Below are 18,776 nucleotides of genomic sequence, written 5' to 3'. Positions count from 1 at the left end.
AGAGGCAGGTGCCAGAAGTCGCCAGAAACTTACCACAGGTCAGCTGTTTTTAATAATCTTCCTGGCCTGCTAGTGTACTCGCATATAATCTAGTGATACCAGTGAATAGCAGAATACAGTGTTGTAGTAGCAACTAACCAGTATTATAATGGTACTTAGTGGAGTGGAGTGACTTTCATTAGTTTCTTTTTCTTGAAATACGAGACGTTACTGTGAATTTCATATAACCTGTAGTTACCAGCGGTCGCAATATACACAACGAGAAGCAATTATTACTACAGAAAAAGCGCCCTTCCTCCAAAATTTGCACCAGTCAACTATAGTGATAATATACCATTTATTGTGGTGGAGACGGAAAAAAAAAAAAAAAAAAAAAAAAAAAAAAAAAAAAAAAAAAAAAAAAAAATTAGAGAAGCTAGATACAGCGATTGATAAACAAAGGTGGAGGCTCGACCGTTCGTCATTGTAGGAGTGCCAGCAGTCACCGGCTCTTCAACACGCAAGTTATACTTTTGTATCAATCAAATCACATATTACTCGGGTAGATAATTTCCAGTAGATCCTTCATGTGTTAGCTCAAATCACCGACCAGTATGGTTTAAATAAGTGACCCACTGATCAGATCAGATAGACTGGTCCGAACCCTTGACTGGTCCGAACCCTTGACTGGTCCGAACCCTTGACTGGTCCGAACCCTGGACTGGTTTCAAACGGTTTCGTTGTGCACCACCTAGCAGGTTATTAATAGAATATTAAAGAGGTTGCTAGTAGAATTGCAGTAAAATAAACCATTCAAACCATTATGAAGCTGTGTGTAGTCTGTGGTCAGTCAAACAAACGGGCTTCCACATGCATAAATTGTCATTTCTGTGGAAATTGGTGTCACGCCCCTTGTGCAGATATCCAAGAACTAGCTACAAGCAGTATTAAAACAGGGAAGTGTTTTTGGGTATGCCCAAATGAGATAAATCTGTGGACTAAAATCACAAGGGTATTAAAAGAGGTCAACATCAAAGCTGCTTTCATAGAAAACCTGGAAGCTTTCTACAACAGATGGGAACATAAAAAGTCCGGGCTGAATGGTACTGCCCTTGATACTGGCCATGTAGTCAGAAACTGTAAGGCTGGAGATGATGTCCTGGTAGTCAGTAAATGGGGGGCTGATAGTGCTGTCCTGGGAGACAGTAATGGGGAAGCTGGAGGTGCTGTCCTGGGAGACAGTAATGGTGAAGCTGGAGGTGCTGTCCTGGGAGACAGTAATGGTGAAGCTGGAGATGCTGTCCTGGGAGACAGTAATGGGGAAGCTGGAGATGCTGTCCTGGGAGACAGTAATGGTGAAGCTGGAGATTTTGTCCAGGTAGTCGGGAATTATACGCAGGAAGGAATACATATGAATGACCGCATAGGGGACAGGAGCCATAGTAGGGAAACAAGTGTAGTCAAAGATAAGATAAAACCAATATTGCAAACTAGAAATACCGCAGGAAATAGCAAACAAGAGGACTCCACTAGCAATAGTGAGGATATATTACCAAAAACAAATGGTGGGAGCTCCATTGTTGGTGCTAGGGAGGATAGAAGTAAGACAGGGAAACATGCACCAACAGGGAATACAGTCACAGAAACCCAAGGCAAACGGAAACCAAGCCTGTGCACATACTATGCACTCGGTATCTGCTGGCATGGGAAATCTGGAAAAACAGATGGGACGTGCAACTATGACCACCCTAGGAAATGCCATGCCCATATGACAACAGGAAAATGCAAACTCCCTTCCTGTAAGCTTTTTCACGCTGAACTGTGTACCTCTTCAGTACAGGAAAGACTGTGCTATAAATTAAATTGCCAGGCATACCATCTAAAGGGGACAAAAAGATACAAAACATCCAGGCCATGGGAAAACCTGGGTAGCCACAGCCACTCAAGAGGGAGAGGTTTTTTAGTGCCAGGAAGGAAAAAAAACTGGCAGGAAATGGCAGAAATCGTACACCAAATCCAGTCATTCCTGGAGTGGAACCACAGTCGATGGCCTCCACTCCAAACCAACAGATACAGATACTAATGCCGGAAAAAAAATCCCCCCCCAGTACCAACAATACCACCAGTCCGATAACATTCTTCTTTGCAAATATACAGGGTCTAAAGCCAGCAACAAACAACAAAATACCTTTCATCCGTGGACTGCTTGCAGAGGCAAAGGCAATGTTCGCGGCTTTCACTGAGACCCACATAAAGGATCACTTGGACAACGAAATATGGATCCCAGGTTACAACCTATACAGATGTGACAGAGTGAACAGGCAAAAGGGGGGGGTTGGCCTGTACATTGCAGAGTCACTTGTTTGCACAGAACTGCTAAATGCCTCAAATGATGTAGTGGAAGTTTTAGCAGTAAAGGTCGAGAACCAAAACCTAGTCATTGTGATAGTCTACAAGCCTCCGGATGCAACATCCCAGCAATTCCAGGAACAGCTGTTAAAAATTGACCACTGTCTGGAAAACCTTCCAGCTCCTGCACCCAACATCTTGCTCCTGGGGGATTTCAACTTAAGGCACCTAAAATGGAGGAATATAGCAAATAATATTGTTGCAGTAATAACACCAGGAGGCAGCTCTGATGAAAACTCACACTCATGCGAGCTTTTAAATCTCTGCACAAAATTCAATTTAAACCAGCAAATAATAGAGCCTACTAGACTGGAGAATACACTAGACCTCATCTTCACTAACAATGATGATCTGATAAGAAATATCACCATATCAAAAACAATATACTCAGATCACAACATAATTGAGGTTCAGTCATGTATGCGCGGAGCCCCAGACCGACATAATGAGATTAGTCACGAGGGAGCATTCACCAAATTCAACTTCAATAACAAAAACATAAAGTGGGACCAAGTAAACCAAGTCCTAACCGATATAAGCTGGGAAGATATACTAAGCAACACAGACCCCAACTTATGCCTAGAACAGATTAACTCGGTAGCACTCGATGTATGCACAAGGCTTATTCCTCTAAGAAAAAGGAGGAGTAGATGTAAAACTGAAAGAGACAGGCGCTCCCTTTACAGGCGACGGAAAAGAATAACAGAGCGGCTAAAAGAGGTCAATATATCTGAAATGCGTAGGGAGACACTGGTCAGAGAAATAGCAAGCATCGAACTTAAGCTAAAAGAATCCTTTAGGAGTCAGGAATCGCGGGAAGAACTAAAAGCCATAAATGAAATCGAAAGAAACCCAAAGTATTTCTTCTCCTATGCCAAATCAAAATCGAGAACAACGTCCAGTATTGGGCCCCTACTTAAACAAGATGGGTCCTACACAGATGACAACAAGGAAATGAGTGAGCTACTCAAGTCCCAATATGACTCAGTTTTTAGCAAGCCGCTAACCAGACTGAGAGTCGAAGATCAAAATGAATTTTTTATGAGAGAGCCACAAAATTTGATTAACACAAGCCTATCCGATGTTATCCTGACGCCAAATGACTTCGAACAGGCGATAAATGACATGCCCATGCACTCTGCCCCAGGGCCAGACTCATGGAACTCTGTGTTCATCAAGAACTGCAAGAAGCCCCTATCACGAGCCTTTTCCATCCTATGGAGAGGGAGCATGGACACGGGGGTCGTCCCACAGTTACTAAAAACAACAGACATAGCCCCACTCCACAAAGGGGGCAGTAAAGCAACAGCAAAGAACTACAGACCAATAGCACTAACATCCCATATCATAAAAATCTTTGAAAGGGTCCTAAGAAGCAAGATCACCACGCATCTAGAAACCCATCAGTTACACAACCCAGGGCAACATGGGTTTAGAACAGGTCGCTCCTGTCTGTCTCAACTATTGGACCACTACGACAAGGTCCTAAATGCACTAGAAGACAAAAAGAATGCAGATGTAATATATACAGACTTTGCAAAAGCCTTCGACAAGTGTGACCATGGCGTAATAGCGCACAAAATGCGTGCTAAAGGAATAACAGGAAAAGTCGGTCGATGGATCTATAATTTCCTCACTAACAGAACACAGAGAGTAGTCGTCAACAGAGTAAAGTCCGAGGCAGCTACGGTGAAAAGCTCTGTTCCACAAGGCACAGTACTCGCTCCCATCTTGTTCCTCATCCTTATATCCGACATAGACAAGGATGTCAGCCACAGCACCGTGTCTTCCTTTGCAGATGACACCCGAATCTGCATGACAGTGTCTTCCATTGCAGACACTGCAAAGCTCCAGGCAGACATCAACCAAATCTCTCAGTGGGCTGCAGAAAACAATATGAAGTTCAACGATGAGAAATTTCAATTACTCAGATATGGTAAACATGAGGAAATTAAATCTTCATCAGAGTACAAAACAAATTCTGGCCACAAAATAGAGCGAAACACCAACGTCAAAGACCTGGGAGTGATCATGTCGGAGGATCTCACCTTCAAGGACCATAACATTGTATCAATCGCATCTGCTAGAAAAATGACAGGATGGATAATGAGAACCTTCAAAACTAGGGAGGCCAAGCCCATGATGACACTCTTCAGGTCACTTGTTCTATCTAGGCTGGAATATTGCTGCACACTAACAGCACCTTTCAAGGCAGGTGAAATTGCCGACCTAGAAAATGTAGAGAGAACTTTCACGGCGCGCATAACGGAGATAAAACACCTCAATTATTGGGAGCGCTTGAGGTTCCTAAACCTGTATTCCCTGGAACGCAGGAGGGAGAGATACATGATTATATACACCTGGGAAATCCTAGAGGGACTAGTACCGAACTTGCACACGAAAATCACCCACTACGATAGCAAAAGACTTGGCAGACGATGCACCATCCCCCCAATGAAAAGCAGGGGTGTCACTAGCACGTTAAGAGACCATACAATAAGTGTCAGGGGCCCGAGACTGTTCAACTGCCTCCCAGCACACATAAGGGGGATTACCAACAGACCCCTGGCAGTCTTCAAGCTGGCACTGGACAAGCACCTAAAGTCAGTTCCGGATCAGCCGGGCTGTGGCTCGTATGTTGGTTTGCGTGCAGCCAGCAGCAACAGCCTGGTTGATCAGGCTCTGATCCACCAGGAGGCCTGGTCTCAGACTGGGCCGCGGGGGCATTGACCCCCGGAACTCTCTCCAGGTAAACTCCAGGTAAACAGATGACAGCAAGGAAATGAGTGAGCTACTCAAGTCCTAATATGACTCAGTTTTTAGAAAGCCGCTAACCAGACTGAGAGTCGAAGATCAAAATGAATTTTTTATGAGAGAGCCACAAAATTTGGTTAACACAAGCCTATCCGATGTTATCCTGACGCCAAATGACTTCGAACAGGCGATAAATGACATGCCCATGCACTCTGCCCCAGGGCCAGACTCGCGGGGGCGTTGACCCCAGGAACTCTCTCCAGGTAAACTCCAGGTAAACAGAGAAGGTACCGTTGTACCAGCACAATAACGGACGATCATCACAGAGAACGTACCAGTGTACCAGTATAGTAATGGACCGTCATCACAGAGAACGTACCAGTGTACCAGCAAAGTAACAGACCATCATCATGGAGAATGTACCAGTGTACCAGCAGAGTAACGGACCATCATCACAGAGAACGTACCAGTGTACCACCAGAGTAACGGATCATCATCACAGAGAACATACCAGTGTACCAGCACAGTAACGGACCATCATCAGAGAGAACGTACCAGTGTACCAGCACAGTAACGGACCGTCATTACAGAGAATGTACCAGTGTACCAGCAGAATAACGGACCATCATCACAGAGAACGTACCAGTGTACCAGTAGAGCAATGGACCATCATCACAGAGAACGTACTAGCGTACCAGCAGAGTAACGGACCGTCATCACAGAGAACGTACCACTGTACCAGCAGAGTAATGGACCGTCATCACAGAGAACGTACCAGAGTACCAGCAGAGTAACGGACCATCATCACAAAGAATGTACCAGTGTACCAGCACAGTAATGGACCATCGATGGAAATAAGCAAAGGACCCCAATGGAAATAAGTCACTCTGTCTGACTTTTTTGGGTTGTCCTAGGTTCTCAACACATATGCTGCTATGTATGATAATTCTATGTAACTGTACTTGTGTATACCTGAATAAACTTACTTACTTACTTACTATCACAGAGAACGTACCAGTGTACCAGCAGAGTAACGGACCGTCATCACAGAGAATGTACCAGTGCACCAGCAGAGTAACGGATCGTCATCACAGAGAACGTACCAGTGTACCAGCACAGTAACGGACCATCATCTCAGAGAATGCACCAGTGTACCAGCAGAGTAACAGACCATCATCAGAGAGAACGTACCAGTGTACCAGCACAGTAACGGACCATCATCACAGAGAACGTACCAGTGTACCAGCAGAGTAACGGACCGTCATCACAGAGAATGTACCAGTGTACCAGCAGATAACGGACTGTCATCACAGAGAACGTACTAGTGTACCAGCACAGTAATGGACCGTCATCACAGAGAATGTACCAGTGTACCAGCAGAGTAACGGACCATCTTCACAGAGACCGTACCAGTGTACCAGCAAAGTAACGGACCGTCATCACAGAGAATGTACCAGTGTACCAGCAGAGTAACGGACCATCATCACAGAGAACGTATCAGTGTACCAGCACAATAACGGACCATCATCACAGAGAACATACCGTTGTACCAGCACAATAACGGACCATCATCACAGAGAACGTACTGTTGTACCAGCACAATAACGGACCGTCATCACAGAGAACGTACCGTTGTACCAGCACAGTAACGGACCATCATCACAGAGAACGTACCAGTGTACCAGCACAATAACGGACCATCATCATAGAGAACGTACCAGTGTACCAGCACAATAACGGACCGTCATCACAGAGAACGTACCAGTGTACCAGCACAATAACAGACCATCATCACAGAGAACGTACCGTTGTACCAGCACAATAACGGACCATCATCACAGAGAACGTACCGTTGTACCAGCACAATAACGGACCATCATCACAGAGAACGTACCGTTGTACCAGCACAATAACGGACCATCATCACAGAGTACATACCAGTGTACCAGCACAATAACGGACCATCATCACAAAGAACGTACCATTGTACCAGCACAATAACGGACCGTCATCACAGAGAACGTACCAGTGTACCAGCACAATAACGGACCGTCATCACAGAGAACGTACCGTTGTACCAGCACAATAACGGACCATCATCACAGAGAACGTACCAGTGTACCAGCACAATAACGGACCGTCATCACAGAGAACGTACCATTGTACCAGCACAATAACGGACCATCATCACAGAGAACGTACCGTTGTACCAGCACAATAACGGACCATCATCACAGAGAACGTACCAGTGTACCAGCACAATAACGGACCATCATCACAGAGAACGTACCAATGTACCAGCACAATAACGGACGATCATCACAGAGAATGTACCAGTGTACCAGCACAATAACGGACCATCATCACAGAGAACGTACCAATGTACCAGCACAATAATGGACCATCATCACAGAGAATGTACCAATGTACCAGCACAATAACGGACCATCATCACAGAGAACGTACCAGTGTACCAGCACAATAACGGACCATCATCACAGATAACGTACCAGTGTACCAGCACAATAACGGACCGTCATCACAGAGAACGTACCAGTGTACCAGCAGAGTAAAGGACCGTCATCACAGAGAACGTACCAGTGTACCAGCACAATAACGGACCGTCATCACAGAGAACGTACCAGTGTACCAGCAGAGTAAAGGACCATCATCACAGAGAATGTACCAATGTACCAGCACAATAATGGACCATCATCACAGAGAATGTACCGTTGTACCAGCACAATAACGGACCATCATCACAGAGAACGTACCGTTGTACCAGCACAATAACGGACCATCATCACAGAGAACATACCGTTGTACCAGCACAATAACGGACCATCATCACAGAGAACGTACCGTTGTACCAGCACAATAACGGACCGTCATCACAGAGAACGTACCGATGTACCAGCACAATAACAGACCATCATCAGAGAACGTACCGTTGTACCAGCACAATAACGGACCATCATCACAGAGAACGTACCAATGTACCAGCACAATAACGGACCATCATCACAGAGAACGTACCGATGTACCAGCACAATAACGGACCATCATCACAGAGAACGTACCGTTGTACCAGCACAATAACGGACCGTCATCACAGAGAACGTACCAATGTACCAGCACAATAACGGACCGTCATCACAGAGAACGTACCGTTGTACCAGCACAATAACGGACCATCATCACAGAGAACGTACCGTTGTACCAGCACAATAACGGACCGTCATCACAGAGAATGTACTGTTGTACCAGCACAATAACGGACCATCATCACAGAGAACGTACCGTTGTACCAGCACAATAACGGACCGTCATCACAGAGAATGTACCAGTGTACCAGGACAATAACGGACCGTCATCACAGAGAACGTACCGTTGTACCAGGACAATAACGGACCATCATCACAGAGAACGTACCGTTGTACCGTTGTAATAAACGCCGCTACAACAACAACAACTCCACCGTTGATGACGCTGCTCACAAAAGGTCAGTCAAACTCCATCAATAACTCATCAGTTACACCTTCCCAGCTAACTGCTAACTAAGCTCATCCCTCAGCTAACAACTCAAGCTCACCCCAGAGCTCACAACCAGCTCAGGTACCTGTTAACGGCGCCGTTAACGGTGAAATAAGACCAGGGGGTGACCCATGCCGTAACTAACATATCTCTTAGCTGGGTTTATTACCTTTGTTAGTTAACTAAGTTTTATTATCTTGTTAGATGATCAAACTTAATCTACAACTTGAAGTTGTGTCTAACTTATCTAATTGTTGTAACTAACACTATCTTAGTTACGTTGTTATATTCTAGGTTATGTTAGTTGTTTATTAGTGGTTATATCAGTTATATTATTTGTTAGTTAGTTGTTATATTAGTTACATTATTTGTTAGTTATATTAGTGGTTATATTAGTTACATTATTTGTTAGTTAGTTGTTATATTAGTTACATTATTTGTTAGTTATATTAGTGGTTATATTAGTTATATTATTTGTTAGTTATATTAGTGGTTATATTAGTTATATTTGTTAGTTATATTAGTTGTTATATTAGTTACATTATTTGTTAGTTATATTAGTTGTTATATTAGTTATATTATTTGTTAGTTATATTAGTGGTTATATTAGTTATATTATTTGTTAGTTATATTAGTGGTTATATTAGTTACATTATTTGTTAGTTATATTAGTTGTTATATTAGTTACATTATTTGTTAGTTATATTAGTTGTTATATTAGTTACATTATTTGTTAGTTATATTAGTTACATTATTTTTTATTTATATTAGTTGTTATATTAGTTACATTATTTGTTAGTTATATTAGTTACATTATTTGTTAGTTATATTAGTTATATTAGTTACATTATTTGTTAGTTATATTAGTTGTTATATTAGTTACATTATTTTTTTATTTATATTAGTTGTTATATTAGTTACATTATTTGTTAGTTATATTAGTTACATTATTTGTTAGTTATATTAGTTGTTAAATTAGTTACATTATTAGATACATTATTTGTTAGTTATATATTAGTGGTTATATTAGTTGTTATATTATTTACATTATTTGTTAGTTATATTAGTTACATTATTTGTTAGTTATATTAGTTACATTATTTGTTAGTTATATTAGTTACATTATTTGTTAGTTATATTAGTTACATTATTTGTTAGTTATATTAGTTGTTATATTAGTTACATTATTAGTTACATTATTTGTTAGTTATATTAGTAGTTATATTAGTTATATTAGTTACATTATTTGTTAGTTATATTAGTTGTTATATTAGTTACATTATTTGTTAGTTATATTAGTTGTTATATTAGTTACATTATTAGTTACATTATTTGTTAGTTATATTAGTTGTTATATTAGTTGTTGGTTATATTAGTTATATTACTTTTTAGTTATATTAGTGGTTATACTAGTTACATTATTTCTTAGTTATATTACTTGTTATATTAGTTACATTATTTGTTAGTTATATTAGTTGTTATATTAGTGGTTATATTAGTTACATTGTTTGTTAGTTATATTAGTTGTTTTATTAGTTACATTATTTGTTAGTTATATTAGTTGTTATATTATTTGTTATATTAGTTATATTGGTTGTTATATTAGTTATATTTGTTGTTATATTAGTTATATTGTTATATTAGTTATATTGGTTGTTATATTAGTTATATTGGTTGTTATACTAGTTATATTGGTTGTTATATTAGTTATATTGGTTGTTATATTAGTTATATTGGTTATATTAGTTATATTATATTAGTTATATTGTTATATTAGTTATATTGCTTGTTATATTAGTTATATTGGTTGTTATATTAGTTATATTGGTTGTTATATTAGTTATATTGGTTGTTATGTTAGTTATATTGTTAGTTATATTGGTTGTTATATTAGTTATATTGGTTGTTATATTAGTTATATTGGTTGTTATATTAGTTATATTGGTTGTTATATTAGTTATATTGGTTGTTATATTAGTTATATTGGTTGTTATATTAGTTATATTGGTTGTTATATTAGTTATATTGGTTGTTATATTATAGTTATATAGGTTACATTAGAAAATGTAGAGAACCTTCACGGCACGCATAACGGAGATAAAACGCCTCAATTACTGGGAGCGCTTGAGGTTCCTAAACCTGTATTCCCTGGAACGCAGGCGGGAGAGATACATGGTTATATACACCTGGAAAATCCTAGAGGGACTAGTACCGAACTTGCACACGAAAATCACTCACTACGAAAGCAAAAGACTTGGCAGACGATGCAACATCCCCCCAATGAAAAGCAGGGGTGTCACTAGCACGTTAAGAGACCATACAATAAGTGTCAGGGGCCCGAGACTGTTCAACTGCCTCCCAGCATACATAAGGGGGATTACCAACAGACCCCTGGCAGTCTTCAAGCTGGCACTGGACAATTACCTAAGGTCGGTTCCTGATCAGCCGGGCTGTGGCTCGTACGTTGGTTTGCGTGCAGCCAGCAGTAACAGCCTGGTTGATCATGCCCTGATCCACCAGGAGGCCTGGTCACAGACCGGGCCACAGGGGCGTTGACCCCCGGAACTCTCTCCAGGTAAACTCCAGGTATATTGGTTGTTATATTAGTTAGGTTAGTTGTTATATTAGGTTAGTTGTTATATTAGTTAGGTTAGTTGTTATATTAGTTAGGTTACTTGTTATATTAGTTAGGTTAGTTGTTATATTAGTTAGGTTAGTTGTTATACGTATTAGGTTAGTTGTTATATTAGTTAGGTTAGTTGTTATATTAGTTAGGTTAGTTGTTATATTGGTTGCAGTATGTTACAATATGTAACATCTATTAAATGAAGTTATCTCCATAGAATACTAGAAGTTATTGATCTCCCTCAGGTATCTAGCCTGTGTCAAGTATCTAGCATCTAGCCTGTGTCAAGTATCTAGCATCTAGCCTGTGTCAAGTATCTAGCATCTAGCCTGTGTCAAGTATCTAGCATCTAGCCTGTGTCAAGTATCTAGCATCTAGCCTGTGTCAAGTATCTAGCATCTAGCCTGTGACTAGTATCAAACATCTAGCCTGTGACTAGTATCTAGCATCTAGCCTGTGACTAGTATCAAACATCTAGCCTGTGTCAAGTATCTAGCATCTAGCCTGTGACTAGTATCAAACATCTAGCCTGTGACTAGTATCTAGCATCTAGCCTGTGACTAGTATCAAACATCTAGCCTGTGACTAGTATCTAGCATCTAGCCTGTGTCTAGTATCAAACATCTAGCCTGTGTCAAGTATCTAGCATCTAGCCTGTGTCAAGTATCTAGCATCTAGCCTGTGACTAGTATCAAACATCTAGCCTGTGACTAGTATCTAGCATCTAGCCTGTGACTAGTATCAAACATCTAGCCTGTGTCAAGTATCTAGCATCTAGCCTGTGACTAGTATCTAGCATCTAGCCTGTGACTAGTATCTAGCATCTAGCCTGTGACTAGTATCAAACATCTAGCCTGTGTCAAGTATCTAGCATCTAGCCTGTGTCAAGTATCTAGCATCTAGCCTGTGTCAAGTATCTAGCATCTAGCCTGTGTCAAGTATCTAGCATCTAGCCTGTGACTAGTATCAAACATCTAGCCTGTGTCAAGTATCTTGCATCTAGCCTGTGACTAGTATCAAACATCTAGCCTGTGACTAGTATCTAGCATCTAGCCTGTGACTAGTATCTTGCATCTAGCCTGTGACTAGTATCAATCATCTAGCCTGTGACTAGTATCTAGCATCTAGCCTGTGACTAGTATCAATCATCTAGCCTGTGACTAGTATCTAGCATCTAGCCTGTGACTAGTATCTTGCATCTAGCCTGTGACTAGTATCAATCATCTAGCCTGTGTCAAGTATCTAACATCTAGCCTGTGTCAAGTATCTAGCATCTAGCCTGTGTCAAGTATCTTGCATCTAGCCTGTGACTAGTATCAATCATCTAGCCTGTGACTAGTATCTAGCATCTAGCCTGTGACTAGTATCTAGCATCTAGCCTGTGACTAGTATCAAACATCTAGCCTGTGACTAGTATCTAGCATCTAGCCTGTGACTAGTATCAAACATCTAGCCTGTGACTAGTATCTAGCATCTAGCCTGTGTCAAGTATCTTGCATCTAGCCTGTGACTAGTATCAATCATCTAGCCTGTGACTAGTATCTAGCATCTAGCCTGTGACTAGTATCTAGCATCTAGCCTGTGACTAGTATCAAACATCTAGCCTGTGACTAGTATCTAGCATCTAGCCTGTGACTAGTATCAAACATCTAGCCTGTGACTAGTATCTAGCATCTAGCCTGTGTCAAGTATCTAGCATCTAGCCTGTGTCTAGTATCTAGCATCTAGCCTGTGTCAAGTATCTAGCATCTAGCCTGTGACTAGTATCTAGCATCTAGCCTGTGACTAGTATCAAACATCTAGCCTGTGACTAGTATCTAGCATCTAGCCTGTGACTAGTATCAAACATCTAGCCTGCAACTAGTATCTAGCATCTAGCCTGTGACTAGTATCTAGCATCTAGCCTGTGACTAGTATCTAGCATCTAGCCTGTGACTAGTATCAAACATCTAGCCTGCAACTAGTATCTAGCCTGCAACTAGTATCTAGCATCTATCCAGTGACTAGTATCTAGCATCTAGCCTGTGACTAGTATCTAGCATCTAGCCTGTGACTAGTATCTAGCATCTAGCCTGTGACTAGTATCTAGCATCTAGCCTGTGACTAGTATCTAGCATCTAGCCTGTGACTAGTATCAAACATCTAGCCTGTGTCAAGTATCTAGCATCTAGCCTGTGCCAAGTATCTAGCATCTAGCCTGTGTCAAGTATCTAGCATCTAGCCTGTGACTAGTGTCTAGCATCTAGCCTGTGACTAGTATCTAGCATCTAACCTTTGATTAGTATCTAATATCTAGCTTGGAGTTTACCTGGAGAGAGTTCCGGGGGTCAACGCCCCCACGACCTGGTCCGTGACCAGGCCTCATGGTGGATCATAGCCTGATCAACCAGGCTGTTACTGCTGGCTGCACGCAATCCAACATACGAGCCACAGCCCGGTTGGTCAGGTACCAACTTTAGGTGTTTGTCCAGTGCCAGCTTGAAGACAGCCAGGAGTCTATTGGTAATCCCCCTTATGTATGCTGGGAGGCAGTTGAACAGTCTCGGGCCCCTGACACTTATTGTATGGTGTCTTAACGTGCTAGTGACACCCCTGCTTTTCATTGGGGAGATGTTGAATCGTCTGCCGAGTCTTTTGCTTTCGTTGTGAGTGATTTTCATGTGCAAGTTCGGTACTAGTCCCTCTAGGATTTTCCAGGTGTATATAATCATGTATCTCTCCCACCTGTGTTCTAGGGAATACAGGTTTAGGAACTTCAAGCGCTCCCAGTAATTGAGGTGTTTTATCTCCACTATGTGCGCCGTGAAGGTTCTCTGTACATTTGTTAGGTCAGCAATTTCACCTGCCTTGAAAGGTGCTGTTAGTGTGCAGCCTGTGACTAGTATCTAGCATCTACCCTGTGTCAAGAATCTAGCATCTAGCCTGTGACTAGTATCTAACGTCTAGCTTGTGACTAGTATCTAGCATCTAGCCTGTGTCTAGTGCTGTAACAGCTTGTCAGAGAATATTCTAGTTATCCTGTAAATTATGTAGCTTCTCAATAGTGTTTTTTGGATTACAACTGAGTACAACCCAACAAAATAAAACTTGAGATATGTAATAACAAAGGTGTCAAGGTGGTAATAACAAAGGTGTTGAGGTGGTAATACCAAAGGTGTCGAGGTGGTAATAACAAAGGTGTCGAGGTTATAACAAAGGTGTCGAGGTGGTAATAACAAAGGTGTCTAGGTGGTAATGACGAGAGTGTCAAGATGGTGATAATGAAGATGCCAAGGTGGTAATAACAAAAGTGTAAAGGTGGTAATAACAAAGGTGTTGAAGTGGTAATAATGAAAGTGTCGAGGTGGTAATAACGAAAGTGTTGAGGTGGTAATAACAGAGGTGCCAAGGTGGTGCTAACAAAGGTGTCAAGGTGGTAATAACAAAGGTGTTGAGGTGGTAAAAACAGTTAATGTAGTGTAAATAATTGAGGAGATAAGCTCCTACACAATTCTTGGAGTATTAACCCTTTGACTGTCTTGGTCATATATATACATACGTCTTACGAGCCAGTGTGTTTGACATTTATATACTCAAAAATTCTAGCAGCTTCAAATCAAGCAGGAGAAAGCTGGTAGGCCCACATATGAGAGAATGAGTCTGTGCAGTCAATGTACACAGTATAAAAAAATCCTGCACCATGCAGTGCGTGAGAAAAAAACTCCAACTGTGTTTTTGGATTAAAACGCTGAATTTGAGGTGTATTTTGTATAGTATTCATGGTCGTATTCTTGTTTTCTTGGTCTCATTTGATAGAATGGAAAACATATTATAGAGATAAAAGTGATTTGATTGGTTTTACTATGAAAAGAATCTTGAAATGGAGCTCAAAGTGACAGAAATGTTCGATTTTTGCCAATGTTCAGAAGTATACAAATGACGTCATTGTCCAATAAATGTCCAACTAGCCATTCTAATACGCAGTCACAAATGGGTTGACGTTACAGGATTTATACAGTTATTACAATGTTGCAGTAGCCTGTATAACAGTATACTATTTTTTGTGTGAATAAAAATTCAAAATAGAAAGCAAGAATATTATAACAGGGGCCTGGAGACATGACTGATGAACAGAGAAAATATTATTTTAGTGCCAGGAATGTCTGCATTGTTCATTCTGGACCCTATTTTGAAATTTACATATTTTTTAATTTGCATGAATTTGGCCTAATTCATGCTTTATTGGGTAGTTGAAATCGGTAAATGGGCAGTTTCATGTACTCAATCAATAGAACAAATGGGGTTCTAAAGAAATAACTATGAGTTTGGTGGACTGGAACAATGGAATTGGCCGAAAATAGGGCTCAAAGTGGGTGAAATCACTAATGCGTAAAAGTCGCCTAGGTCGCTAACTTCATGAGAGCATAATTCCTTAAGTTTTCCATCAAATTTCGTAATTTTGGTGTCATTATCATTGGGAAAAGATTCTCTTATCATTTCATAAGAAAAAAAATAATTTTTTTTTTTTTTTTTTTTTCAAATATTTTGCGACACCAGGAGACACTTCAGGATTTGGGGTTGCGACAGTCAAAGGGTTAACTTGGAATACAGTACTTATGTATCGTAGTTATTATCTACTTATGATCATATGGTGCTGTGGGCACATTTGATAAAATACTGTACACTTTTAATAAGTACTGTCTTGTACATTGCTATGATGAGATGTAGTCATAAGTACAGACATCAAGTGTGTATGTGTGTGTGTGGGGAGGGTGTATGTGCTCAGATTGACTCGATTTAGACTTAGAATGTGACTGACAACAACGAGTCCCTAAATAAGCTGACTTCTGGACCATCGAGACAGACAGCTTGAACAGTGTAACAACCTATTAGCCAAACTACAGTAATACTCAAAGCATCAGAGAACAGCACAGTGTCAGGTAAGGAATCAAGGAGACCAGAAACAACCCTAACTAGACAACCATCAGCTGGGAAACTGGAATTACTGAAACTGAGTTCAGCAATTCCAATTTCCCAGCTACAACAGTGCATAGTGTCTCCACGAGACACAACCTCAGATCAAATATCACTACATCAAATGTCACTAAGTCTGAATAATGTTCTGTGAACAGAGTTGCACAGAGTTATATGTCCTGACTCACCATCAGAGGCATACTGTATCAAAAACAGTCTAAATAATATGAGCTGAAGAGAACAGCATCCCCCCAGAGAGAGCAGAGATAAGGTGATGTTTCCTCTACAAGGAGCAGTGAGAGAGAGAGAGGGAGAAACAGGGCTGGCAAATCGAACAACAGGTGACTCAGGTACTCATCAGCATGAGCATGACACGAACTGCAGAACAAGCAAGCAGGTAGTGTGCAGTGTTGGCAGCCAATCAGAACCTCTTTCAACAAGCACAATGAAAGATGTAGTTGTTATATCCTACCTGCATTCATAAGCTAATAATGTAAGTCAAATAATAATATAAAGTATGAAATTTCATTTTAGTTATTAATGAAAGCAGCCATATTAAATTATATGAAAAAGAAATATATACAGTATATTTATGGTGTCCTTTCTATGTAGTCACAATATAGTAGTTCCCCTGCAACTCCATCAACTAGTCTGTACTGGAGGACCTCACTTATACAGCAGGTTAGGTTCCAAGTTACCGCTGTAAAGCGAATCACCCCTTTTTTTTCACTTTGAATTGCATGTAAATGCCTAATAACATGTTTACATTATGATTTGTTAATTTAGCAATAGAACTAAGCTTAAAAAATTAAAATGCAAATACTGTATTACATTCATTACTTACCTTTAAAGATTTTTAGCCTTTACATAGGGTGAGAGGTGATAGTATTTATTGTATGAAGTCAGGACATGAAACCAGCCTCTGCTAGCTTCAAATTTATCTTCAGCAGTTTCCTCACCTCTCTCAGCCTTCAAAGAATTGAAGACAATTAGAGCCTTGGAGTGGATAATGGCTCAGTTTAAAGGCACGTTGTGACTAGTTTGATAAACCATACCATGGGTGGGGTTAGAACCCGCGATCAGAGAGTCTCAAAACTTTAGACCATTGTGACGGCCTGGAGTGTTGAGACTCTGATTGCGGGTTCTAACACTACCCGTGGTATGGTTTGTTTGCAATCGTGTCATTATGATTTCATGAGTCAGACTAGTTTGATCTTCACACCAGTAAAAGTTTTTCCATGTCAACAATGAAGGTATCACATTCTCTTATAACTTTAGTCTTTACTGGTGTAGAACTTTTAATTTCATGCAACACTTTCTTCTCAGAGTTCATTTAAAGTAAGAGCTTTACAACTTATTAACTTTAAAACATTTGAAACTTTGCTTAAGTTTCCAGACAGAACCAAGAGAGAGACAGAGCTCACGGCAACATCCAGTTTCACTTGTAGAAATAAATATTATTATTATTATTGTTATTATTATTATTATTATTATTATTATTATTATTATTATTATTATTATTATTATTAAACACTGTGGGGAGAGAGCTCCATAAATGTGTATACAGTGTCATCACCGTGCCAGTGTTTTGGGTGGGCAATCAGATTTATACGTAGAGTGGAACCTCTACTTATGAAGGCTTCCACATGTGAGTTTTTCCAGATATGAGCAGTCTCTCAGTCAATTTTTTGCTTCCAGACACGAGCGAAATTTCCAGGTTCAAGTGGGCCTCAAGGAAGGTTCCTTGATGCTGGTGAGGGGCCCTTGATGCTGGTGAGGGGCTCTTGATGCTAGTGAGGGGCTCTTGATGCTGGTGAGGGGCTCTTGCTCTTGATCTAGGGAATTGGATATCAGTTGTTTGTTGGACTGTCTTATTGAAATTTAGGCAATGTATGATGGAAAGATGCTTCTTAGCGTACACCAAAAATGAAAGAAATCGGACCATGAATAACGGAGTTCACTTCTCAGCCATTAGCCTCCCCTTAGCGATATATTTTCTTATGGTTTTTATGGTTGTATTGTCGTTTTTATGGTTTCATTTGATAGAATGGAAGATATACTACAGAAATAGATATGATTTTGATTGGTTTCACAATGAAAAGTACCTTGAAATTGAGCTCAAAGTAGCAGAAATGTTCGATTCTTTGGTGATGTTCAAGAGTAAACAAATGGCGTCACCATCCAATACCTGTCCGATTGGCACTGCCCTTCAACCTTCACATATTGGAAAGCTCTTCAACATGCTAGCAAAAGTGGGAGCAGACAACATGAGGTAGCCGTGGCAGACAACATGAAGCAGCAGTTGCAGACAACATGAAGCAGCAGTTGCAGACAGCATGAAGCAGCAGTGGCAGACAACATGAAGCAGCAGTTGCAGACAACATGAAGCAGCAGTTGCAGACAGCATGAAGCAGCAGTGGCAGACAACATGAAGCAGCAGTGGCAGACAACATGAAGCAGCAGTGGCAGACAACATGAAGCAGCAGTGGCAGACAACATGAAGCAGCAGTGGCAGACAACA

The 18,776-nt window shown here is 40.5% G+C and overlaps 1 protein-coding gene across 2 annotated transcripts in view; it reads left to right on the top strand.

Annotated features, from left to right (window-relative positions):
* The first annotated feature begins 8,495 nt into the window (after positions 1-8,495).
* LOC128694182 (uncharacterized) overlaps positions 8,496-18,776 on the top strand; it is a 68,495-nt gene continuing 58,214 nt past the window's right edge. The window contains exon 1 of one of the 2 annotated variants that reach the window (XM_053784161.2): positions 8,496-8,644. The gene's annotated coding sequence lies outside the window, so the exon portion shown is untranslated. Of the gene's footprint in view, positions 8,758-18,776 lie in introns of both variants that reach the window. The other variant, XM_053784162.2, reaches the window with a different exon arrangement.

The sequence above is a fragment of the Cherax quadricarinatus genome, chromosome 43, assembly GCF_038502225.1.
Source record: "Cherax quadricarinatus isolate ZL_2023a chromosome 43, ASM3850222v1, whole genome shotgun sequence".
Lineage (NCBI taxonomy): Eukaryota > Metazoa > Arthropoda > Malacostraca > Decapoda > Parastacidae > Cherax > Cherax quadricarinatus.
This window is presented reverse-complemented; position numbering and strand designations above follow the sequence as displayed.